This window comes from Mauremys mutica, chromosome 9, assembly GCF_020497125.1.
Source record: "Mauremys mutica isolate MM-2020 ecotype Southern chromosome 9, ASM2049712v1, whole genome shotgun sequence".
Classification (NCBI taxonomy): domain Eukaryota; kingdom Metazoa; phylum Chordata; order Testudines; family Geoemydidae; genus Mauremys; species Mauremys mutica.
The window spans coordinates 1,535,701-1,562,342 of record NC_059080.1 but is presented as its reverse complement, the minus strand read 5'-3'; the positions used below and the strand labels follow the sequence as shown (position 1 = coordinate 1,562,342).

At 45.3% G+C, this 26,642-nt stretch overlaps 1 protein-coding gene across 4 annotated transcripts in view; it reads right to left on the bottom strand.

The window, feature by feature from the left end:
• The window catches only part of HTR2C (5-hydroxytryptamine receptor 2C), a 594,342-nt gene that overhangs the window by 446,423 nt on the left and 121,277 nt on the right, over positions 1-26,642 (bottom strand). For all 4 annotated transcript variants that reach the window (XM_045029298.1, XM_045029297.1, XM_045029303.1 and 1 more), the window contains one exon: positions 23,679-23,815. The gene's annotated coding sequence lies outside the window, so the exon portion shown is untranslated. The remainder of the gene's footprint in view (positions 1-23,678; positions 23,816-26,642) is intronic.

Here is a 26,642-nt window from a genome sequence, read left to right as displayed (position 1 = left end):
GTACAGTGTTTGCATTCTAACTGGTTTATTTTATAATTACATGGTAAAAATGAGAAAGTCAGCCATTTTTCAGTACTAGTGTGGCTGTGGCACTTTGGCATTTTTAGGTCTGATTTTGTAAGCAAGCAGTTTTTTCAGTGAGGTGAAACTTGGGGGTACACAACACAAATCAGATTCCTGAAAGGGGAAGAGTAGTCTGGAAAGGCTGAGATCCCCTGATCTACTGCATTTCTCTTATCTAAAAAAAATCAGTGATTTTCTCAAAGAAGGTTAGTCTGGCATGACATACATTCCCCTAGTTTGCTTATAAAAATGTCAAAAGCCGTATTAAAATCAAGATAGATCATAGCTACTGCTTCCCTCCTATCCACTAGCCAGGAACCCTGTCAAAGAAAGGAATTAGGTAGGTTTGGCATGATTTGTTCTGACAAATCATGAGTAAATCTATAGGTGTGGTTATGGATTGGTAGGACTGGGGCCTAACAGTCCATTCACCCACAGCGCAGGAAGACCTTTGGGTTCTCTCTCTCATTTCGACTTGCCTGCCTTTTGGTTGTTAATCCCAGAAACCATTCACCTGAGTCTCTCTCAGATCTCCCAGACTACATCTTATGGTAGGAGCTAAGCAGCTGGCAGAGTTCAGGGGTCCTGACAGGATAACAGCCACATAAAGTTTCTGGCTGGAATGCCTAGGAAGTAAGACAGGTTGGCCAATCTCTATTTCCTGTTTTCTTTGACTTGGCAATTGTCTTGTGCACAGTCGTGATGTTCAAGCGTTAGCATGGGACACGCTGTACAGACCTGTAGCTTGGTATGTCTGTTTGATTCCTAATCACCAAGCGTTAGCCCAGAGTCAGAAGCAGGGTGTTAACAAGAGTGGGTAGGAGAGCAATCAGATAAAGCTTGTCAGCAGACGGGGGTTTCTCTTAGGCACCTGTGGAGATGTGTAATTCATTCTTCTGGAACATGAAGCAAAAGGACTGCCCGGCTTTCCTTCGACCCACTGGGATAGCGTAGGGCTGATATGAGCAGTTTGCCATTTCTTAGCACATTTAGCAACAACCTGCACAGTGGGTGCCATTAAGAAATCTGCGTTGCCGCAGGTATCACAAAGCAATCTCTTAGCTATTGCTGTGGTGCAGGAACATTGGCTTCTTAATTCACAGTGCTACAGTGGAATGCAACAGTTCTATCCAAACACCATATTCACAGCATCCTTTTCAGTTGGACAACATAAATTCTACCCAAGAACTGGGGCAAATAAACCCCTCAGCTCCTGTGAACCTTTGTCTGGGAGCTTCTTTCTAACTAGCTCCACAGGTTTGCTTTGCAGGGCAAGCCCAAGTATGTCCAGAAGGCTTGTGATGACACGTGAGTCACAGTGAAAAAAAATCCAGCTGTGCCACCGAGTGGCCAGGAAATTCAAACTGCTGCTAGCAATGTACAGTAGAACTACAGCATTACGGCCACCTCGGGAATGGAGGTTGTTCGTAACTCTGAAATATTTGTAGCTCTGAACAAAACGTTATGGTGGTTCTTTCAAAAGTTTACAGCTGAACATTGACTGAATACAGCTTTGAAACTTTACTTTGTAGAAGAAAAATGCTGCTTTTAACAATCTTAATTTAAATGAAAGAAGCACAGAACTGTTTCCTTACCTTGTCAAATCTTTCTTTTAAACTTTTTTTTAATAGTTTACATTTAACCTGATGTTCTCCTGTAGCAGCTGTTGGCAAAGGTAAAAGACTAAAGGGAATGGATAGAGTAGGATCCAGCACCATGATCCCATCAGGAGCATCACATTAATTCTTCAGTGGTAGCTAAGGCTTTGTCTATACTGGTAACTGAAGGATAAAACTTTTGTCATTCAGAGGTGTTAAAAAAAAACACCTCCCCCAAAGACAAAAGTTTTTGTCGAGGAAAGCGCCAGTGTGAACAGCGCGTTGTCGGCGGAAACGCTCTCCTGCCAACAAAGCTACCGCTGCTTGTTGGGGTGGAAGTTTTTTGTTGGTGGGAGAGCTCTCTTCTACCGACAAACAGCAGCTACACTGCACGCCTTTTAGCGGCATGGCTGTAGTGGCACAGCCATATCAGCACAGTCATGTCGCTAAAAGATGCATCTTGTAGACAAAGCCTAAGTGAGGCTATAGTCGTGGGCTGAGAAAGAGAAGTAGCATGCAATGAGCAACCACCATGCTGAACACCATCACCTTGTGGGTTTCTAAAACAGACAAGACAGAGCACAGTACCAGCATCATTTAAACTCAAAGAGTAACAGAGGGTTTAAGAGAAGGAAACAGACTAGATTAAGCCATGAAAGGTTCACAAATAAATCTAATTAAGAGTGTCATATTCTGAGTTCCTCAGGCTTTGTAAATCCAAGACGGGCACTTTCAACACTAAACTACTATTTCGTGGCTCAGTAATTGAACACACTGCAGACTTGCAGACATGAGGTCTGATCACAGCCCCTTGCATTCAGCAGAAATACACCCTTCAGCTTCATGGGGCATTGGACCAGGCCAGGGGAACCACTGTACACCAGTCAAAGCAATTTTGCTCAGCAGGTAAGTTCTGTTAGGCTCATCCTAGCTTTAGCTATGAATCAGAAATACTTTTTGGTGGAGATTAACACCACTTCACAGACATTTAAGCAACATGCAGCACTGACTCAAACCAGCCAGTGATATTAATCATGTAATATTGGGAACTATCCCGTTTAACCAGCTTTTCAACTGCTGAAGATGCTCAACCCCCAGAGCCATTTAAAATACAAACTTGACCCAACAGCATATGCTCAATACTGGCAAATTTCAAACAGGTGCAGCCCATGCACTGATGGTGCGGTTAGAGGGGGCACACTCATCCACTGGTTCAAAGTCACTTCTAGAACAGTCTCAACTTGCACGGTTCTAAAAGGCAGCAGTGAAACACGCCAGCTCCTTCGCGATCTCTGTAGACCAGGTGAAGGAGATCCAACTTGCATTCTATGCAATAAAATCTGAAGATAGTATAAGAATATGGAATTGCTGCATAAGTTCAGCTCCTAGATCTGGTATCCCGCCACTTAGAGGAAGGATAAAAACCCACCATGCATCTCACCACCTCTGCATAGGGTGACCAGACAGCAAGTGTGAAAATCGGGACGGGGTGGGGGTAATAGGAGCCTATATAAGAAAAAGACCCCAAAATCGGGACTGTCCGTATGAAATCGAGACATCTGGTCCCCCTGCCTCTGCAGGACCATCCATGACAGAAGAAACCCTTCCCTTGCCTCCACAGCTTACTACTCAGAAAGACGGACCTGTCAGTGTACATGTGCTAATGGCCCCCGCTTCCCAGTAAAAACAGAGGGCACTAGCGTCGAGATGCTGTAATGTTACCCTGCACTCAGAACAGAAATAACCTATGGTGTGTCTATTAAGAAATGGTGGTAACTGAGGAAGTGCAGCCACTGCCTAGGAAGATGCTGTTAATGTTCAGAAGGCCCCAGGAGGCCTGCAGGGGACAGGCATTATACAAGTATCAACACATTATTGATCACAGTTTGAAGTTAAACATGCAAGTTGCTGCTGCCTTTGTACCCCTTGCTCCCCCCCCCTCCCCACCCCCAGCCACAAAAAAAACACTTGTCAATTAGAAAGGGGGAATCTTTGCTATAAATTAACATATGGAAGTACAGAAATAAACTGTAATTAACTACAATGAAAGCAACAAGCATGCTGTGCCGTGAATCTGCTGACAGCCTGCAAACACACAATAGGAAGCTGTAATGTTTTATGACATTAATGTAGTTATTGAATCCCTGATGGTGTCAAGTCGTCAATGCAATGGACCGTCAAACAACTTGCTATTACTAATTATCCTAATTAGCTAACACTTCTTGGGCCAGATTCTCTCTAATGGACTCTGGTGGTGGGACATCAAGTTGCAGTTTATAGCTCCCTCATTCTCAAGTGCAGCTGCCCTGGTCCCAACATAAATTAGAGCAGTCTCTAGGCTGCTCTAACTTTTGTCAGCTGGCTCTGGCCTCTAAGGGAACCATAGACCAGCTGAGAATTGGTGGACAGCAGGTGTGCTCTCCCCTTACACACCGGGCAGGAGTGACTGGAGTAAGGAGCCGGTTTGGCTAGCTTTACCCAAGCCAAAAGATTCCCCTCAAAGTTCTGAGGTGGGCAGTTGCAGTGAGCGGCACATAGGGACATAAGCATTGCCAGACTGGATCAGACTTGAGGTTCATCTTATCCAGGGTTCTTCTCCCACAACGGTCAAAGCCAGAGTCTTCAGAGGAAGATGCAAGAGCCCTGCAGTAGCAGATGTGGGATAATCTGCTCCTGATCTTCAGTAGCCAAAGACTTGGGGCTGTCTCCAAGAGTATGCTTTCATTTCTAGATATCAGTTGCAGTAATCAAGCCTGGAAGGCAAAAATGCCTGGCTCACCATGGCCAGGTCTGCCTTGGATAGGACGGGATACGGTCTCCTGGCCAGATGCACGTGGAAATGGGGAGGGTTTTGCAACTGTGAATATTTGGGCACCTAGTATCACCCAGGATCCTGGGGCTGTGGACCAACTTAGTCTGCAAACAGTTGCCCTCACTAAAACGGGGATGTGAGAAAGCTCATTTTTCTAAGTGCTTCCCACAAGCATCACCAGCCAACTGCTCTTCATCAGGCTGCTTATAGTGAGCTAACTTCTAGCTCTTCAAATTCAGCCTTGAATCCGGGAGTCAAGCTGGGTGTTATTCTCATTCATCACTATCACAGTTCAGCACAACTGCACCTGTATTCCCGTTCCATGGTCCCTCAAGGGCGTCCCTATAGGCTCCCAGCTCATTAGCCATCACTTCTCTTGGGTAGATCCCCTTGTCTCTCCCCGTCCTGACCTGTTTATTCCAGGCTGCCCAGTTCCCTACCTTACCCTGTGATATTCCCTGCAAGCCAGACTGCCTAAACAAGCCAGCATGTGCGCCTTGCTTTCTCTCCAGAGGCTACGACCAGCTGTAATTGTCAGCAGTCACAAGTCATCGCACAGCTTTCTAAGCAAGCACATTTATTCTAAAGGTGAAAGCATTACAGAGAAAACATACTAAAGACAATAAGAGAACCTATGTGTATGCTAAACAGCTTACCAGAGGTCACCCCCAGCCTCAGGTGCTGGCCGATGTCAGTCCTTTCAACAAGGACTGGGCCATCAGAAAGAAGGCTCTGTCCATTTGCTGATCAGAAGGAAAGCCCTGAGTCAGTTTAAACTCATGCTATTTATCCAAAAGTGCTTTCTTTGTCTGTTGGTCTCTGGAGAATCTAGTTGGAACTAGTATATGTGAGCCTCTCCAGGGGGTGGTACCTTATCGGGAGGCTACAACCCAGTCAATTTGCCTTAGGGTATGGCTACACTGGCGAGTTGCAGCGCTGGAAAGCCTCCACCAGCGCTGCAATCAGTAAGTGGCCACACCTGCAGGGCTCTTCCAGCGCTGCAACTCCCTGGCTGCAGCGCTGGCCGTACACCTCACTCAGCATGGGGAATAAGGATTCCAGCGCTGGTGCTGCAGCGCTGGTCATCAAGTGTGGCCACACACCAGCGCTGTGATTGGCCTCCAGGGTATAAGGATGTATCCCAGAATGCTTTTATAAATTACTCTCTTTGTTTTGTTATGCAGCCTCTCTTTGTTTTGTTATGAACGAGCTCCGCGCGGAGTTCCGTTGCCGCTGCTGCTTATCTAAAAAACAAACAGAGCTCCTGTTTGCTGTGATCATCTGTACCTGGCTGTAAACAATCAAATGAGAGGCAGGCAGGGAGCGAATGAAACAGCGGGGAGTCGTGTTGGCTGCAGGCTGTTTGCAATTAAGAGTTAAGACTAAGGGGTCGGAAACATGTTCTGATTTTTCAAGGCAGGAAGCTAAACACACAGTGTTGGCTCCAAAAATCCCCTCTCTCTCTCCCCCCGCTCCCTGTCACACTAGACCCCACTCCACCCCCATCTTTTGAAAAGCACGTTGCGGCCACTTGAACACTAGGATAGCTGCCCATAATGCATCACTCCCAACAGCGCTGCAAATGCTGCAAATGTGGCCACACACCAGCGCTGGTAGCTGTGAGTGTGGCCACACACCAGCGCTGGCCCTGCACAGCTGGATGACCAGCGCTGCAAACTACCAGCACTGCAAACCGTAAGTGTAGCCATACCCTCAATCTCCATCCACTGTTTTTAGTTCCTGTAGGAGCTGTGGGAGCCTTCCCCGCCCACAGCAGAACACAATCAGACACAACACATGTATGTAAAACAATGGACCCCAAAGATACTGCATGGGGTTGCAATATTTGTCACATCTCCCCCCTAAAGAAGTTACACAGAATCCTGGCCCACAATAATATACAAACTTAATTCCATAAGGTCTTTCAAGGATACTGCAGGAAATTGCTATATCTGTCCCAATCACCATCGGTAACACAGGTTTTGCAGGCAAAATTAACCACTTAACAACACCTGTGCAGTGCCATTGCTTTCAATGTGGAACATAGCAATCAAGTCTGTTCATGATGCACAAGGAAAAACAGAACCCAACTCACTATCTTCAGGTTTGTCTACACTCAAGACAGGCTAACGTCAGAGGAATTTTCAAGTGAGAACAGGCACACTGCGTTATAACACTTGATCAACACTGAGTGGCTGTTTTAGCAGGCAACAAATTGTGCTAAATCAAGCTGTGACAGACCAGCCAATTCAAGCTGAAAACACCATGCTTGAGTTAAGGGTTTGTGTGTGTGGAAAGGATTTGAGTTAGGGGCAACACAGGTTATGACGTGAGTTAATCTGCACTGAAGAGTTAGTTGCATCATCTTTCCAAGGATAACTGAAGTAAAAAAGCTGTAGACATTTATTTTTGTCACTAAAATGAGCAGCTGTGACTCTCAACACATCCAAGGAAAAGATCAAGTATGAAGAATACGTATTTTTACATAATGAGACTCATGAGTGATAGGTGTACTTTTAAAAAATGCCACACGAATAGAAATGAAAGCTATTTCAATCTAGATTACGAAAGCAGAGCTGGGTCTGATTTGAAGGTTAAGGTTCTAGTCTAGATCAGAACTTTTCCAAAGTTCTAACAGGAGGGCTTGATTTCACCCCCACGCTCTAAGAGGCACAGCTCTAGGAAATTTGTTTTAATATTAATTTTGACAGATTGAAAAATTACCCTACCTGGTTTCTGTAGATTTTATGGATCATTAATTTCATCTCTTTTCATTATGTTGTCCTGAGATGAACCATCACTAAGTTAAATGAACATTGTGAAAAATTATTATAACCTCATCTGTGTTCCCTTCCATGCCCACCCTCCTCCCTTCTCAGAAGATTTCTAGCTGGGGAGAACCTTCATTTTATGCAACTCATGACAAATCCCTTACGCACTTTACATTCTCTGGGGACTCGACTCATCCCTTTTATATGTAATGTGATTTCAGAGGGCACAAGATGGTTTATTTTTTAAATACCACAAGTGCCAAATGCACATTAGAGATTGACTACCGATCCTGATAGAAAAGACAAGAATTTGAAGGTTTAAAATCTTCCAATTTGTTGCACTCCTATAAATTAGCTAAATCAATCCAAATCTTCTTCAACTAATACCATTTTTGTGTGTGTGCATAAATATACACATGCATACACACAACATATGTTCCAAGTTTGAGCCCAGCTCATATGTTTATGGTTGACAGACCAGTCACTACTGTAGAGTGATGCAAAAACATACCACGAGTAAAATGATCACAAAAATACATACCTTATAAATCACAGTGCCTGAAAATAATCTCTACAAAAGTGTAACCTTTCACAGCCTAAAGCTCACAGCACTTCCTCTAAATGCTACAACATACAACTCTCCACTCACACTCCCAAAAGGAAGCCTTTTAAGTGCAGTGTTGAAATCGCCCCACCTACAACTTACTCAAAGCCTTGGCAGTATCCCTTAGAATTCTGCCCTTTTCCTTTCCCGTTTGCATATCTCACCTTTAAAGTACATCAGAAATATCTAAAAATAGAGGGAGGAAAAACAGAATGTGGCAACGCTGGTGATTCAGTCACTTCAGTGTTTGTGCTCCTGCGAACAGTTATAAAATCCTCTCTCTGCCTCCCCCCCCCCCCTTTCCAAACTGACTTTCAGTGAGACTTGGGCTCCTAAATCACTTAGGTGTTTTTGAAAATGTTACCCCACCACAGGACAAAGGCCAATAACGGAGCTCCTTCTGCCTTACCCGGTATTATTTATACAGATTTTACATACAAGGAAACGAAGGACCAATAAGGGAAAGTGACGTGCCCAATGCCACCCAGCAATCAGGGGAAGAGTCCCAGAAGGCCTGCTCTCAGTGTGGTGCCCAGGGCCTTCATCTCCCACTGAAATCAACAAGATGCAGGCGGCTCTGCTGACTCCACTCTTCCAAGGGAAGTGAATGTTTGCACAGGGTCAGGTCTCCTGTTGCTGGGTTAACAGCCAGGCAGAGCCAGAAGACTCATCCCCAAAGCAGAAGGGAGCAAGTGTTAGGAAGGTTGTGTTGCAATGAAACTGTCACCATTACACCCAGCAGCGAGAGCAGGCTGCAGGTTTTGTCTGACAGATGAATTACAAGCCCTCAGCCGGCCACGAACCAGCTCCACTGTACAAAGCACTAAGAACACTGCACCAAGAAAACAGACCAACAGCTGCCGACTGTTACCTTTGGAGCAATAAAACTCTCATTGTACCAGAAGGGCAGACGACTCCTCCCAGGGCGGATTAGACACTAGCAGAACAGGCCCGTGTCAAGAGCCCCTGTCTGGCAGGAAGCCACACGCCCAGCAATTGTGCCTCAGCATCTCCTCCCCGATGTGTAGCTGCGCTGGCTCTGCAGGGCAAACGCTGCCTGCAGGACTCTCTGCAGGTGTGATCCATGCACAGCGAGCAGAGGGACCTGGGGGCACCACTTCCATCGCTGCACGCAGCCCAGCAGCAGCGGGTCCTGCTCTCACACCCCCAGAGAGAGCCGCTGAGGGGAGCCAGAGGGAGAGCAGTGCTGGGGCAGGCCTCAGGGAACCACAGAGAGATGCTGAAGGGTAGAGGGGATCAGGGTCGCCAGACGACGGAGGGGAAGCAGGACAGCCAAGGGAGGGATTTGTGCAAAGGCTATGCAGGAACTCTTGGAAAAGAAGGGAACAAAAGGAGGATGGAGATAGGAGGAGGAAGAGAGGGGCAGGGAGGAGTCATTGCTCTGGGATAACCGGTAGGTGGCTCCATGCCGCTGGACAGACTGGGGGAGCAGCACCCTTTCAGGGGGAAAGGGGCTGGGACCCCGGCAGGATTTCTGACAAGCTGAAAAGCACTTTTCTCACTTCTCCTCTCAATCATTGACACAGGAAATAACCCACCAGCCCCCAGCCTGTGCACACAAGCCCCAGCAGCTGGGTGCAGCCAGAGAGATGGACCACCGGGAGCAGTGCCCTGCACTGTACCTGCTCGAGCTGTCCCTGGCAGATGGTTTCAGTGGTGGCAGAGATGGACTCTACACCCCCCCACAAGTTGTGGGGAGAAGGCTGCCAGGGCAGGGCTCTCCAGCACAGCTTGGGGAGAGCTGGGCACCCGGGCTGGGGAAGGATTTACAGCCCATTCTCCTAGGAACGGGACATGTCCGCAGAACGATCAGCACCTCACGCAGTCAACAAGACTCCTGCAAGCCAGATATTTAAATCTACTAACTGCAGCCTGATACCAAGCACACACTTCACACACCGAGACCACAAGCATGGCTGGGGTCAGAATGGAACCGCACGGCCACCTTTTAGTAACGCAGTTACTGCTCAGAACAGCAGCCTCCAGAGGTTCCCCATGGAGAACACCTGCCCCCAACTAACCCCTCCTTGGGGCCTGCTTCCGAAGCTAGGCCGCAGAGCAACTGGCCAGCTACTAACTCTAGGCTGCAAGGCCACTGCTGACAGCTGATATTTAGTGATGTGAAAAACAAGACTCTGCGGTGAGGTGGAAGCATCACGTTGTGCCCCTGGTATCTATATCAATAATGGCTAATTGTGAGCGCCCTTGTCCCTGCCTGCCCATCCCTCTTACACCAAGGATTCACAAAAATTTGGTGGTTTTGGTGACAGAGAAAAAATATTCCCTTCTCACTCATTCATGAATGACATCACGAGTCACTCACACACTGAAAACATGCCTGTGAAAACATTCCTCAGCTGTTCTCAGTGGTGGCAGATGACAGAACAAGGAGCAATGGTCTCAAGTTGCAGTGGGGGAGGTCTAGGTTGGATATTAGGAAACACTATTTCACTAGGAGGGTGGTGAAGCACTGGAATGGGTTCCCTAGGGAGGTGGTGGAATCTCCATCCTTAGAGGTTTTTAAGGTCAGGCTTGACAAAGCCCTGGCTGGGATGATTTAGTTGGGGTTGGTCCTGCCATGAGCAGAGGGTTGGACTAGATACCTCCTGAGGTCTCTGCTAACCCTGATCTTCTAAGATTCTATGAATTTATGTAGCAATGGTGTTTGCAGGATACAATGACAGGACCCTTTCTCCTCCCGTATCCCTCTCTCAAACGACCAGAGGTCAGTGTCTCTACATTCAAAAAATAAGCTGAAAAAATAGCAGCTGCATCCCTTCTATGCTGTCAGTCTTACAAACTTCAATGGACTTCGGTAAGTAACGTACCTTGACAAGTTTTGTCTGATAAACAGACATGATGTGCTTCTGTACTTGTAGTACATAATAAAAGCTAAATTAGGATAATGTCTGTAAACATCAAAGAAGAAAAATTACTGCAAAAATTTGGTTGCAATTATATTTTATACCTCTCTGTAAAGAACTCCATCTCTGGCAGCCACACGCCTTTCCTCACAATGAGGAATTAAATGCCGCCATGCTTTAAATAGAACAGATGGCTTTGTTTATATCTGAAAATGTCCAAATGGTAAAACGCTTTCCTCCTCTTGGGCAAAGAAGATTTATCAGAAACCTTTATTGCCATGTCTTAGGAGACAATGTAGTGGAGATCATGAACAAAAAAAACAAAGCCAGCTGCCAGGTTCCCTGATAAAATAGTTTGTATTGTATCTTCAAGAAATCAGATCTAAAAAGAATATCCCTGTTGTTTCAAAGTAGTTAGTTCCTTTCTCCTATCAGTTCCTATTTGCTGTAGAGAAAAGAGAAATGCAGCAGGCTGTCAAGCAGTGTTCTTGTTTGTATTAATAATCTAATGATTCTGATTAGAATTCAGAAGTTGGCAACCTATTGCTCAGCTCTTCAACACTGACAGTCTAGAACGTGCACTGCTAAATGCTGATTAACAGCAGTATTGCAATTAAACACTGGAAATCCCACAAGGGCAAAAACGAGCAATCAGAAGTACTAGAGAGCTCTAAACCTGCAGAAAAATGTGAGCAGATATAAATGTGCTAAAATAGCAACACTTGGGTAAACTAGTGAAGATGCCATGCTTTCTTATGCCTAAAATTTACTGAAGTGGTTTAAGTGAGACATTCAGTGCACAGAAGCCAAAGATACGCTTTGCAGAATCTCCGTTTTCAGAACTTGTTTTAAGGCACACAAGGAATTAGAGAAACCCCTGAAACTAGAACTAGCCTGTGATGAAGAAGGCACTATAAAGTCTATTCAATTAACAATGAACTACAAGAATTACTACATCCCAGAAGGAATAATAATATTATTTTATATTATTTTTAACAACAGACATCTTCATCCTGAACCATTAAGATCAAATTATTCTTTTTTTTTTTAACTCTGTATCCAAAGGAAACAGCAGCTCAGTTTTGCAATGCTAAGAAAGAGAACGTCCTGACAATCAGGCAGCTGCCTTACAGGCTTCCTCTGATCAGTGTGGTGTTTCTCCATCCAATAAGCCATGTCCCCGGCAGAATGAGCCCCAAAATAGGAACAGAGATGCATCAGTGAGCTACCTGCCCACAATGGGATTCTTCCACCCACCTGAAGGACACCAGAGCCCTTTTAATGCCGCAGGGAGCAAGCTGGGCCTTGTATAGGTGACATTTTTATTTCAGTAGAAAGAAATGAGGCTGCCAAAGATTATCATAAAGTCACCAGGCCTCCTGTGCAGCCTGGAATGGTGTAGATCAGGGGTCGGCAACCTACGTCACGCGTGCCAAAGGTGGCACGGGAGCCGATTTTTCATGGCACGCAGGGTGGGCTGAGCTACTCAGCCCACCACCGCTCTGGGGTTCCCGCTGCTGGCCACTTGCCAGCCGGGGTCCCCCCTGCCGCAGCCCCACTCAATACCCGCTGCTGGCCTGGGGGAAGGAACCCCAGGCTGGCAGTGGGCTGAGACCCCAGCTGGCAGGATCCGGTGATGGAAACCCCAGAGCGGTGGCAGTCAGCCCACCGCTGCTCTGGGGTTCTGGCTGCTGGCCCCTTGCCAGCCAGGGTCCCCTCAGCCCCACTCACCTTGCTTCCCATTGGAGTTCCAGCACAGGCCCCCTGCCAGACAGGGTCCAGGCCTCCGGCCCTGCTCAGCCCTACCAGCCGCCAGCTCCACTCACCTCAGCTGCGGATCAGGGGTTCCAGCCGCTGACCTCCTGCCAGCCGGTTATCAACTTATAACTCAGAAGCCTGTGTGCAGCTTAAAGTATCTAAATAGGCGCCACCAGACATTGGAAAACTCAGCTAGGAAAAGCAAGGGCAAGGATCACACTAAACTAATAAGATCTGCATTTTAATTTAATTTTAAATAAAGCTTCTGGAACATTTTGAAAACCTTGTTTACTTTACATATAACAGTAGTTTGGTTATATATTATAGACTTATAGAGAGATCTTCTAAAAACGTTAAAATGTATTACTGGCACGCGAAGCCTTAAATTAGAGTGTATACATGAAGACTCGGCACACCACTGCTGAAAGGTTGCGGACCCCTGGTGTAGATAGAAACTATGGCCTGGGGCACTTCCCAGGGGTTGGAATGTAAGTGGTCCGAAGGCTTAGGACTGGAAAGGAATTGACAGCTTTGGTGGAACTCAAGGTCAAAGCTGGGGCACAGCAGAGCTGGCCTCTGAATCTCCTTATCTAGGGAGTTGAATAGAAGGATCTACAAATGATGCATCAGAATTCCCCACTCACATCACCTTCCCATCAAAGAGACCATCATGAGAAGGAAGAGGTTATGCCAGAGGAGGACAGGCAACTGGTGTCCTATGCGGCATGGCCTTATCTCAGCCACTAATACCTCAACGCAGAGATAGAAACATGCAAAGCCTTTTGGCACTGCTGATGCTTCTTGTGTCTAGTAATGAGATCTGTCAGCAATTGAAATTGTTTACTTGAGCATGTTTTTAAGAGATGCAGCCTGAAGATAGATATTAATACACCTTGTTGGGGTTGCGTGTTCTCTGGTTCTAAACTGAATGAATGTTCTGCATGGGGGTATGGGAGGGGATGAAAAGTCAATGGTAATTATTAGTCATTACTAGTTTGCCACCCAAACTCCGAATTCTTACCATGCAGTAGTTACAGATGGTAACAGCCCAATCAGATGCAGTTTTCATGGAGCTCTCAATGGGTAAAATATAATCCAAATACTTTTGTTTTTCACCTTTACAATGTGCAGCTGTACAGGTGACTGAGAAGTGCAACATATGCACTATTGCCGAACTGCTACCGATGTCCTTCAGTGGGAGTTTAGCCTACTGTATATAACCCACTGTATATAAAGGATGAGAATTACTCAAGCGAACATATTCAAGACTATCTTGTATTCTGAAAGATTCAGCACCTAGATTTAACTCTCTCTTTCCACAAGAGGTCACAATAAGAGAAAATACAATGGCAGTTACAGAAGTGTCAGAAAACAACTATCTTCTTGATGTCACATTGGAAGCGGAAAGCTAATTAAAAAGTGATTTTTTTAATGTAAATTTCTAATGCACTAAATGCAATCAGCATAAAAAATGGGATCAATATAAATCCAATGAACTTTGGAGGTTCTATTGATGTAATGCCATAAAGTATTCTGGAGTTTAAATTCTATTCATTCTGAGTATAGTGACCTTTTGAAATGCAATAAGAAAAGTAGATCAAATGTGTCTTTAAAACTGATTACTTTTGAAAGCCCAAAATACAAGTGCTATAAATCAGAGCACAGCTATAAAATGACTTCAACATCTCAGAGAACATTTTTCCACTGACATATCCCCATTTTAAATGGTTTCTCAGCATTGAAATCTTCCCCATATATTTGTTGCAGACACAGTGACCTCTCACTTAGCTTTAAGTATTTGTAAACACAGGGTACATTACAGGAAAGGAAAGGAAAAGATCCCTTTCTTTACCGTCCTTTTTCCACTAACCACAGCTGAGTCAGAGAATACACTCTCTTCTAGCTGGACAGAAGGACAATAGGAAAATTGTTTTACCAATAGTAATGAAGATCTGAGTCTAAGGAAAATGCAAGTGTTGCAATATTTTTCTGTCAAGCAGAGGCCTGGAAGAGCTCTGCGTGAAAATACTGCATTACATTACATTGGCTCCCCACTGTACTTATTCTAAATGGAGTGATTTTCTTCCCAATGTGGCTTTTTAGTGAAGTCTTATTTATTCATCTTACACAGATAAGAAAAATAACACATTTCAGCACGGTAACATTTGATTTGATCACAAATACAGACCCAAGTCCTTAGGGACGGGGAAGTCCAGGGGATTTCTGATTGAGCAAAGACCTAAAAAGGAGTGCAGAATTTAAGCCGCAGGATCCTGAGAGACTGTTAGAAAGTACAGTGCTGCCGGGGCGACAAGCAAAGCAAGAAATAGAGACACAAATCAGTGTAATAATGTGAAAACGATATATCTACAATTGTAGCAAGTGACACCCAAGACCACTTAGAAGGGAAGAGATTTGAAAAAAACAATGTTTTTGCAGTTCACTTGTGCATATGATAGTATTGTGTGTAAAGTCAGTTTCACTGGGTATGTCTACACTACGGGATTATTCCGATTTTACATAAACCGGTTTTGTAAAACAGATTGTATAAAGTCGAGTGCACACGGCCACACTAAGCACATTAATTCGGCGGTGTGCATCCATGTACCGAGGCTAGCGTCGATTTCCAGAGCGTTGTACTGTGGGTAGCTATCCCGTAGCTATCCCATAGTCCTCACAGTCTCCCCTGCCCATTGGAATTCTGGGTTGAGATCCCAATGCAAAAACAGTGTCGCGAGTGATTCTGGGTAAATGTCGTCACTCAATCCTTCCTCCGGGAAAGCAACGGCAGACAATCATTTTGCGCCCTTTTTCCCTGGATTGCCCTGGCAGACGCCATAGCATGGCAATCATGGAGCCCGTTTTGCCTTTTGTCACTGTCACCATGTGTGTACTGGATGCTGCTGACAGATGTGGTACTGCAGTGCTACACAGCAGCATTCATTTGCCTTTGCAAGATAGCAGAGACGGTTACCAGTCATATTGCACCGTCTGCCATTGTAAATTGGCGATGAGATGACGGTTATCAGTCCTTCTGTACCGTCTGCTGCTGTCATGGGTGCTCCTGGCTGGCCTCGCTGAGGTCGGCCGGGGGCGCATAGGCAAAAATGGGAATGACTCCCTGGGTCATTCCCTTCCTATGTTTTGTCTAAAAATAGAGTCAGTCCAGCCTAGAATATGGGGCAAGTGTACTAGAGAACCAGAGAGCACAGCCGCTCCGTGTCAGAGCCCCAGAGATCCCGCAGAAATGATGAGCTGCATGCCATTCTAGGGGGTGCCCCTGCAACAACCCCACCCGTTGCTTCCCTCCTCCCCCAACCCTCCTGGGCTACCGTGGCAGTGTCCCCCCATTTGTGTGATGAAGTAATAAAGAATGCAGGAATAAGAAACACAGACTTTTTAGTGAGATAAAATGAGGGGGAGGCAGCCTCCAGCTGCTATGATAGTCCAGGCAGTACAGAATCTTTTCTTTAGACATGATGGGGGGGGCTGATGGAGCTCAGCCCCCAGTTGCTATGATGAGGACGGTTACCAGCCATTCTGTACCATCTGCTGGGAATGACCAGGAGTCATTCCTATTTTTACCCAGGTGCCCCCAGCCGACCTCACCGAGGCCAGCCAGGAGCACTCACAGGATGATGACGAGGACGGATACCAGTCCTTCTGCACTGTACCATCTGCCACCAGGGAGGGAAGGGGAGAGGATGCTGCTGTTTAGCGCTCCAGCATCCTATCTACCAGCAGCATGCAGTAGACATAGGGTGACATTGAAAAAAGGCGAGAAACGATTTTTTTCCCTTTTCTTTCGGGGTGGGGGGAAGGGTGTAAATTGACGACATACACCCTGAAACACCCGGGAAAATGTTTTTGACCCTTCAGGCACTTGGAGCCCAGCCAAGAATGCAAATGCTTTTCAGAGACTGCGGGGACTGTGGGATAGCTGGAGTTCTCAGTCCTCCCTCCCTCCCTCCCTCCATGAGCGTCCATTTGATTCTTTGGCTTTCCGTTACGCTTCTCACGCAGCACTGTGCTGAGTCCCTGCTGTGGCCTCTGTCTATCATAGCCTGGAGATTTTTTCAAACGCTTTGTCATTTCGTCTTCTGTAACGGAGCTCTGATACAACAGATTTGTCTCCCCATACAGCGATCAGATCCAGTATCTCCCGTACGGTCCATGCTGGAGCTCTTTTTGGATTTGGGACTGCATCGCCACCCGTGCTGATCAGAGCTCCACGCTGGGCAAACAGGAAATGAAATTCAAAAGTTCGCGGGGCTTTTCCTGTCTGCCTGGACAGTGCATCCGAGTTCAGATTGCTGTCCAGAGTGGTCACAATGGTGCACTGTGGGATAGCTCCCGGAGGCCAATACCGTCGATTTGCGGCCACACTAACCCTAATCCAACATGGCAATACTGATTTCAGCGCTACTCGTCTCGTCGGGGAGGAGTACAGAAACCGGTTTAAAGAGCCCTTTATATCGATATAAAGGGCCTCATTGTGTGGATGAGTGCAGGGTTAGATCGGTATAACACTGCTAAATTCGGTTTAAACGCGTAGCATAGACCAGGCCACTGTTTCTCCTGGCAGGTGAGTTCAGGGACGGCGGGAGGGTGGGGTAACGACTTTTAGTTCTTTAAAAGAATGACAATTTCAAATTGATGGTGCCCTTTGGAGGTGTAAAGGAAGGAAGGATATTGGCACAGCTTCAGGAGCGGGGATTCTCCTGTGTTCATACTTACTCATATCATCCAGGAGTGGGAGCAAGTTACTGCACGTCAGAACTTGAGGCAGCAAAGTCTTCTCTGCCACACACCCTCTGACCTTGGGCCTGATTTTCAGTGTTGGTGAGAATTCACTGCTTCCATTGAAATCAAAGGGAGCTGCAAGTGCTCCGTAAGTGAATCTGGCCACGCCCTGTGCGTAGCTAAGTTTGCCCATGTGGAGAATGGGTACAGCTCATCTTAGCTCTTTCATAGGGGAGTTGTGCGGGTTAGATTATTAATGTACTTTTAGAGCCTGGGATAGAAAGCTGGTGTGTCAATAGAAAGCATGCTGATTATTATCAGGAGCATGAGTACAAATAAAGTAGCAGCTTTAAAAGGCTCAGGGTATTACAACGGCCTCCCTTTGCTCCCTTTCCCTTGTCTGTTAAAACAAACAAATGTCAGTGTCCAGCAGGTTTTCATTCAGACATGAGAGGAAGAACAGAGGAAACAGGAAAAACGGGTCAAAGCTGAGGTTTGGAGAAGTTAATGACACTGTGCAAGTAGGAGAAGGTACAAAGGCTGACGAGGAAAAGTTATTTATGCTCTGAACAGTTCAGTTTAGTTTCAGTTTAAAAGAGCCAGTCAGCTATTGTTACTCAGGATCTGCTTGTTCAGAAGCCTTCAGGCTCTTCCAGTCCTTGTTAGATGTTCACATGATACTTTTTAAAGGGCCTTCTGCAGGAGTTACTCTCACACTGACTATAGGGAAATATGCAGGTAGAAAAAGCACTTCTAAGACATCAGAAAAGTGTGTATTTAGACATCCCTTTAAAATACAAAGACATCGCTGCTGATGCAATTAGTCTTCTTGGGAGCAGGGATGGCTTGCGATCTGTTTTCAGATCACACTCACTCTGAATGTCCAAAGCCATTAGAGAGATTCATGGAGTTCTAGAAATCAGGCTGTTCTTGCAGAAGCAAGATGGTGTGTGTGGTTTCAAGGACTTTCTATACATATCTCTGGCATCCCTCTGATAAAAACCATTCCAGGCAGACTGTTACTGTATTTTATTCAGATGCTATAAAAGTACTGTTTGCTATTCGAACAAGGGCTCGGAGGAAGAGAGATTAGCTTTGTTCTGCATCAATTATACAGTCTTCCTTCCATTTTCATGCATAACTTGTTTATTTGAATGTTCTTTATTTGAATAATAACCATAGTGAGCTCCTGAAACTGGAGTAAACTGATAGGAAATCTTAGGGCAATTAATCAATTGCAGTGGATAGCTCATGAGGATTTTTAGTGTTACTTTTCCATAAGTTTTGAACCTTATAAAACTAGAAAGAACGCACAAGTAATGCATATAGCTCTGGCTTCCCACTCAGTGTCAAAATCAAGCCTTAACGCAGATGTTTCCATTTGCAACGAATGGCAGGGGGTGACATAATGAGAGGGTAGAAGACACATTTCCTTATCCTGTTTTCTCCCCTTTCATTTTGCCCCATCCTGTCGTCACTTCTCTTTGCCAGGCAAATTGACCACCATAAAAATTCAGTTCATGCTCAGCATATGCTTGGCAGGATGACCAGCCACTCACAATACAGGAAAAGCAAGACAGGCAGAAAGACAGCTCCACATCACCACTCAGTGCACCTTCTATCAGGAAATGCTTTTGAAAAGGACGATGCAGCAGGTAACACAAGATCTTCTAGACTGAGGCCAGGGCTGAACACATGGAGACTCTTGGAGCCAATAGCAGAACAGTCAGGGGAAGGCATCTGCAGTGCACAAGTTTGATACCCTGAGTTCTAATTTGCAAAAGTGCTGAGCACTCACAGGTGCAACTGAAATCAACAGGAATTGAGGTTTGAACATAGAAAGTGCTCCGAAAAAACACATCCCAGGCATCCTGGGGCACCCAAATTAGTGGATACTTTTGACCTTAATCTCAGTCTCAGTTCCCTATCTGTAAAAAGAGGGTGTTTGTGAAGCACTCAGGTACTACACTGATGGGTGCCCCAGAAAAACCCATGAGGAAATTAATCCTTCTGTCTTTACAGCAGGGGTTGACTAGTGTGCGGTAAAAAAGGCCCAGGGTTACACACTGAACAAGGAGTAAACAAAACATTGAGTGGCTGCTCATAAAGTGAGCACCAAATGAGACAGGGTTGTGTGGGGAAAATAGCATATGACCATGCAATTCAAGTCTGTATCATCATGCGTATGCACAAGGCGGCCAAATTAAGGTTGCACAGGCAGGCTTATTTCTGGTATTTCCTAGCTTCTCCGTGCTTCCCCGTAATGACGGTCCTTTCAGTGTACTTTCTGTGCATGCTCAGTATACGCATATAGAGCACTGCTTTAACAAAGGCTCTGTGCCCCAGGGACAGCTGCAGCTCTCCCTCCCTCTGAACGGAGCCACTCAGTGGTGATGCTCACCCCACACCATGACTCCTGAGTGCTCTGCTCCACACCCACGTCGAGATTCACCTCGTGCTCAGCTCAGGAGGGTGCCATGCAGGCGGATGTTAATCCAGACACAACTGACCACCCCATGCTGGACAAACCGAGGGGGAGGATCCAGGCCTAGGCACTAAAGTTACGGTGCTCCACGGCAGCCCGGAGGAGAACCAGCACCACAAACAGGGGTGACTCTGAAGTTTGCCCGTTCTTGCCACTCCATGGGCGAAGAGCAGCCCTCCCATCATCTTCTCCCAGTCAATCTCAAATGCCCCATGCGCACTCCTAGTCTGACCTCCGGCACCCACAGGCCAGGGCACTTCCCGAGGCAATTCCTGCTGGGACTAGTGCAGACCTCTTAGAAAAACATCCAGTGACCGAGAATTCCCCCAGCCCCTGGTAACTCGTTCCAGTGGGGAAGTGCTGTTTGTTAGGTGTCATTCTCCGCATTGTATTGTATCATTTGGAGCAGTGTCTGAAGAACATAACGAGCTCCTTGTGGTTCAAGCCACGTCTTTCTGTTCTTTCCGGTAGTGCTTAGGTACCCTAAGGGAGATCATGGCCCCACTGTGCTGTACATGCAGAGTAAGCAGCCACCCATCTCGCAGAGCTTTCCTTGAAACGGGCAAGAGGTGAGCCAAAGGAAATAATATCATCCCCATGTTACAGGTAAGATACTGAGGCACAGAGATTAAGCAACTTGCCCAAGGTCGCCCTGGCAATCTGTGGCAGAGCTAGGAATTAAATCACGATCTCCTGAGTCTCAGTCCAGGGCTTCAACCACAAGATGGTCCTCCTGCCTCTGAATACAGCCCCGAACATGCTGATTGCACTCACTGTTCTCAAAATCTCCTCACTGTATTTAGAATGCAGCTCTGGCTGTACAGCGTAGTGCGCTTCAGGTACGCTACACTTAAAGAGCTGCAGCGGCGCCGCTGTAGCGCTTCAGCAGACGCCCACTGTAGTGACAGGAGGGGCTGTCCCAACCCTGTAATTATCCCCCTCCCGAACCACGGTCTACACAGCTCAGCTCAGTGACATCTCCAAGGGGTGTCCATTTTTCACACACCTGAGAGACAGAGCGATGCTGATGTACACCTCCACTGCAGACCAGCCCTTAGTATTCCTCATTCCACTAAGTTGTATCAGAGATTTGAGTCTACAAGCTCTCAAAACACTCAAACGTGGAACCAAATTCAAAGCAAAGAGAGAAGGTCAAAAAGAAAACCTTTCCAAACCCTCCACACCTGCAGGGCTGGGAACATCCTCCCTGTGGCCACAGCGCAAGGCCAGACTGTGGGAAACGTGTCAGAGACACGATATGGTTTCTGCACAGCTAGAGAAAAACTGTGTGAAAGGTTTGAAAAATCCTCGATTTTTAAAAGATATAAAGTAAAAACTTTCCAAAACCATCAGTTCACTTGGATAGGTTTTACTCTCTCTGTTGTACAAGGAAATGGTGATATGAGGCTTGACACAGAGGGCAACCCTTTTGAAAGGTGATTTTTATCTTAATAGTCTGTACTTGAGCTTAAGGTGAGAAACTGCCGACATTGCTGCAGTATTACAGAAAACTGCAGGTCTGGTCACTTAGTAACAGCAGCTAGTCAATTTAATCAGCAGGGTGAAAGTGATGAGGCATTGTGAATTTACAACAGAAAACAAACGATACAACTGACAATGGTGTTTGAAGGAAGAGATGTTGCCCCCTGCCTCATCTATAAAGAAAAAAAGAGAGAGAGAAACTAAGGGTATCAGAATCTGAGTAATATTTTTCTCAAGAAGCTGTACCCTTCCAGAGTAAGGTACTACTTTGTGAGTAAGAGAATCAGAATCTGGCCATAATTACCGTGGAAGCAGATATGGGTTAATTAGACAGGGAATGAAATTAAGATATGGGCATTAGAAGAGCGTGAGTAAATGGAACTAGTGAAGCACTAAGACAGACAAGACAAACAGGAGAAGAGATGGGCACAGAAATATGGGGTGGAAGAGCCAACGAGGAGCCAAGACCCAGGACATCTTTTAAAAGGGCTTTCAAAAGGCTACACCAAATACAGCCAGTTCACATTCCTGCACAAATGGGTGTGTGGGGAAATGTCTAAATATTGCCTACACATGGAAATGAAATTGTGAACAATAATTGCTGATGTTATCAACATTCATTCTCTGTGATACTTTTAATCAAAATTTTGATCACAATCATTTTTGACATTTTTTTGATTTCCAAAACCCAGATCTCAATATGCAAATGATTTGGGAAACTATTTTGATAAAATAAAATATTGTGTATCACTATTTTAAGATGTGTCACAAAATAATATTCTTCTCCAGGACTGTCTCTCTCATCCTCACTGCATAGCTCATTCCCACTAACCGTTGTAAGCATTCAGTCCAGCGCATTCTCCTCCTTGGAGACATTTGATTGTCCAGCTATTCCCACAAAATAAGTTCCTCATCCTGTTCGTTTCTTTGCAGACGTTGTGAGCCTGATCCTGGCCTCCAATGGCAGGGGGACTGGGCACTGTGAGAACTGTGGGTCTGAAACACTGCGCCACCTCCTTCACGCTGGTCCTTGGCTCTGCCCATGGCTGGTTGCTAGCTGGAGGCTCTCAGTGGGGCACACTAGCACGGTAAGGTTGTGGCCACACAGTGCTTTGGAGCCCGAGGCTGGGACAGAGCCGCCCAATCCAGGCCAACAGCCTCAGGCCAGCGGGGCTTGCGCTCGGGCTGGAGTTTGGGCTCTGATACCTAGACAGGGGGATGGACTTGAGAGCCTGAACCCCAACCTCAGAGCTACGGATACAGCGCTAGCATGAGCCCCATTAGCCCAAGTCTGTCGAGCCCGGGTGGCAGGCTCCATCCTCGAAGGGTTCCGGGAATGGCTTTGGGGCCTGTGGACCAGTGACAGGTATAAGCACCGTCATTACCTGCAGACATTGTTCACAAGTTTCATTTTTATGCGCCTGCCTGTGTTAGCCATGCACACACCAGGCACCTGGACAGTTCACCAATTAAAATATCATCCAGTATTATGTCCAACCCTGATATTCTATGATAAAATACCTTGTACAGAAACTGGAGTATGTTTGGATGTTTAATAAATCCTTACATTTATTACCTTAAAATAAACTAAGGAGAAATATTACCAAGATGTAAATGTGAAAAGAACATGATTCACTGAAGGACACCTTTAGCAAGACTACATCACCTAATAAACCCATTTCTAGAAGAATGTGCCAGTTCAGATTTCACATATGATTGAATATATTTAATGTATTCATTAATTTGATAACTTCAGCCGTTTCAGTTTCATCTTTTTACCATCCATAAGATTGTTAATATAGGTCTTTTTCAAAGTACTATACAAATATAAAAGTATTTACCTGAACTTGGATATAATTTCTGAACTGGCCTAAATATAAGAGTCTGGAAAATTTTAAGAGGCACTAATACATTTTTGACATTCCAGAAATAATTAATTGTTATCAACATCATTTATGCACATTAGAAGGTTAAAATGACGCAGGGATTCATCCATTTGCGCAGTCAATTTATCATATTTGTTTACTTTGCTATTGTGATTCTTTGCGATCTTTGTGTCCCTGCACACAGAGATGACAGAGAGAAAGAAAGGTGGAGGTTTGTGTGGATTATGATTATTTAGCCAATTAAACTCACAGAAAGAAGAGGAACCATGGGCACATTTTTTTTTAAATGGGACATTTTTAAAATGCTTCCTCTGTAAAGGTTTTGACTCAGGGGATCACACAGCAACATAACAGCATCTGCATTTTGCCCTCCTGTGTCATCTTACTTTTTGTTACTTTTTCATGCTAGACTGACAGCTGAGCAAGGGGTAAGCATTTCAAAGAACAGCAGGGAAACCTAGTGGAGAGAGGCCTGCAGCTTCTGCTGCTGGAGAGCACAGAGAATTTGTCTCTGTATACTCAAGCAGAGTGGAAGAAAAACCAAGAAAAGCAAAAACCAAGCAATAATCACCCCCAGTTCTCCTCTCTTACCAATTTTACACCGGTGTGAATCCACGGACTCAAGGGGAGTTGCTCCCGATTCATACCTGGGTCAGGGAGAGGAGAATCAGACATCGGATGTTGGAAGATGTTTCCATAACTCTAGCTGTCAGTAACAGTTTCGGCTTCTGTTAATTAAAATAATTAGAAAATCAGAGAGTCTGGTCAATATTTGAATTGCTACAGAATGAACAAAAGAAAACTCTCAAACCACACTCCAGAAAAACTGATGGAGGAACGATTAGTCTGTGTGTGGACCCGTCACACCAGTCTGGTTTTCTGTAGTGGTTTCCCCTACTTCGGTGGTTCTCAAATCACCTGGGCCAATTTCAAACTGTGTTTAGATCAGGAGTAGGGTGACCAGACAGCAAATGTGAAAAATCAGGACAGGGGATGGGGAGTAACAGGTGCCTATATAAGGAAAAGACCCAAAAAAAGACCCTATAAAATCGGGTCACCCTAATCAGGAGCTTCTGTTCTGCCCATCTCATAACACAAGAACAAGGGGATGTGCAATGAAACTAAAACGTGGGAAATTCAAAGCTGATAGAAGGAAACACTTTTTCCACACAATGCATAAACAAACTGTGGAACTCATTGCCACAGGATGCCATTGAAGCCAAGAATTTAACAAGATCCTCAAAAAGACTGGCCTTTGTATATCTCACAAAAATAGGTTTCAGAGTAGCAGCCGTGTTAGTCTGTATCCGCAAAAAAAACAGGAGTACTTGTGGCACCTTAAAGACTAACAAATTTATTTAAGCATGAGCTTTCGTGAGCTACAGCTCACTTCACGAAAGCTCATGCTTAAATAAATTTGTTAGTCTTTAAGGTGCCACAAGTACTCCTGTTTTTTTTCACAAAAATAGGAAATTTTTCCAAATGTCCAGCCTAAATCTCCCTTGCTGCTATTTAAGCCCAATGCTTCTTGTCCTACCCTCAGTTGTTAAGAACAATTTATCACTCTACTTTTTATAACAATCTTTTATGTACTTGAAGACTTATGTCCCCTTATCAGTCTCCTCTTCTCTTCAGTTCCCAGACTAAAGAAACCCAATTTTTTCAATCTTTCATCAGCCATGTTTTCTAGGCCTTTAATCATTTTGGTTGCTCTCCTCTGGACTTTCTCCAATTTATCCACATCTTTCCCCAAGTGTGGTGCCCAGAACTGGACACAATACTCCAGCTGAGGCCTAATCAGTGCTGAGAAGAGTGAGAGAATTCTCGTGTCGTGTTTACAACACTCCTGCTAATACATCCCAGAATGATGTTTGGGTTGTTTGCAATAGTGTTACGCTGTTGATTCATATTTAGTTGAGATCCACCAGACCCCTTTCCGCAGTGCTCCTTCCTAGGCAGTCATTTCCCATTTTGTATGTGTGCAACTGATTGTTCCTTCCTAAGCAGAGTACTTTGCATTTGCCTTATTGAATTTGTCAAGATCATTTTAACTTCTAATCCTGTCCTCCAAACCAGTTGTAACCCTCCCACCTTGATATTGTCCACAACATTTAAGTGTACTCTCTATGCCATTATCCAAATAATTTATGAAGATATTGAATAGAACCAGACCCAGAACTGATCCCCACAGGACCCCACTCAATATGCCCTTCCAGCTTGACTGTGAATCATTGATAACGGCTCTCTGACTATGGTTTGCAGGGTCTAGGCTATATTTGCCTAGTTTGTTTGAGAAGTTCATGAGAGACAGTATCAAAAGCCTTACTAAATTTGAGATATATCACATCTACTGCTTCCCTCTATCCACAAGTTTTGTCACCCTATCAATGACAGATCAAAGACAGATATTAGGTTGGTTTGATATGATTTGTTCTTGACAAATCCATGCTGACTGTTACTTATCACCTTATCTTCTTCCAGGTGCTTACAAACTGATTGTTTGCTCAATTATCTTGCCGGCTACCTAAATGAAGCTACCTAGTCTATAATTCCCTGGGTTGTCTTTATTCCCCTTTGTATAGCTAGGTGCTAGTTTGCCCTTTTCCTGTCCTCTGGGATCTTTTCCATCCTCCAGCCTAGACCATTGGGATCCCAGAGGTAATTCAATCAGTTACCACCCTTACGCTATAGCTAATTTGCCTGCAACAATTTCATTGGCTGTATAAGGGAGACGACATAGATTATATCTTACTTGGCCTCACTGCTACACCGATACAACAGCACAAGCTTTCAGCGTCTAGTGACTATTTAATTATTGATGCAAAGCTGAAGGGCTCCAGCAGGAGGAAGACGGACTGACTCTAGTCCAGGGCTTGGGCACTCGCCTGGCATGTTGGAGACCCAGGTTAATGTCCCTGCTTTGAGCCAGGCAGACTTAAACCTGGGTCTCCCACATCCCAGACGACTGCCCTAACTAGCGGGATATCGGCTGTTCTGGGGCAGGGCAGCTGTAATTTTGAAAGTGCTCAGATTCACTCAGATGCAGAATGAAAAATGTTGAAACCTTAAAATTTTTCGCTAAATGGAATTCTTGTTTTCTGGCCAGCCCTAGCCGGTCTGCCCAGAAAGGAGGGGTGGGGGTGGGGGTCGACCCTGCACTGCCTTTCTATGGGTGGGGGGGAAGCCAGATGGCTACCATTTGTGCTGTGTCTGGAAGAGCCCATCAAAGGCTTAGTCAGAGAGTGATTTTTTCTTCGCTGGCCTACAGCTCTCTCCCCACCTAGCCTGATACTCAGAAGCTGTGTTCACTCCCAGCTTGGCTGGTTCGCTGAGCTGTTTTTGACCATTTTTACTCTCTGGAATAGAGATGTGTCTGCAATACAGCTGTTCTAGGATTTCTTGCTCATTTTTATTTCCTCGTTAAGGAAACAGGTTAATTTTCTTCTCCGGAAAGAGGACTGGAGAGTGTTGCTGGAATGATTTAACATGAACCACAAATCACAAAGAAACTGCCTTTGCATCATGCAGGTATATGCAAGCAGGCAGGACAGAGGA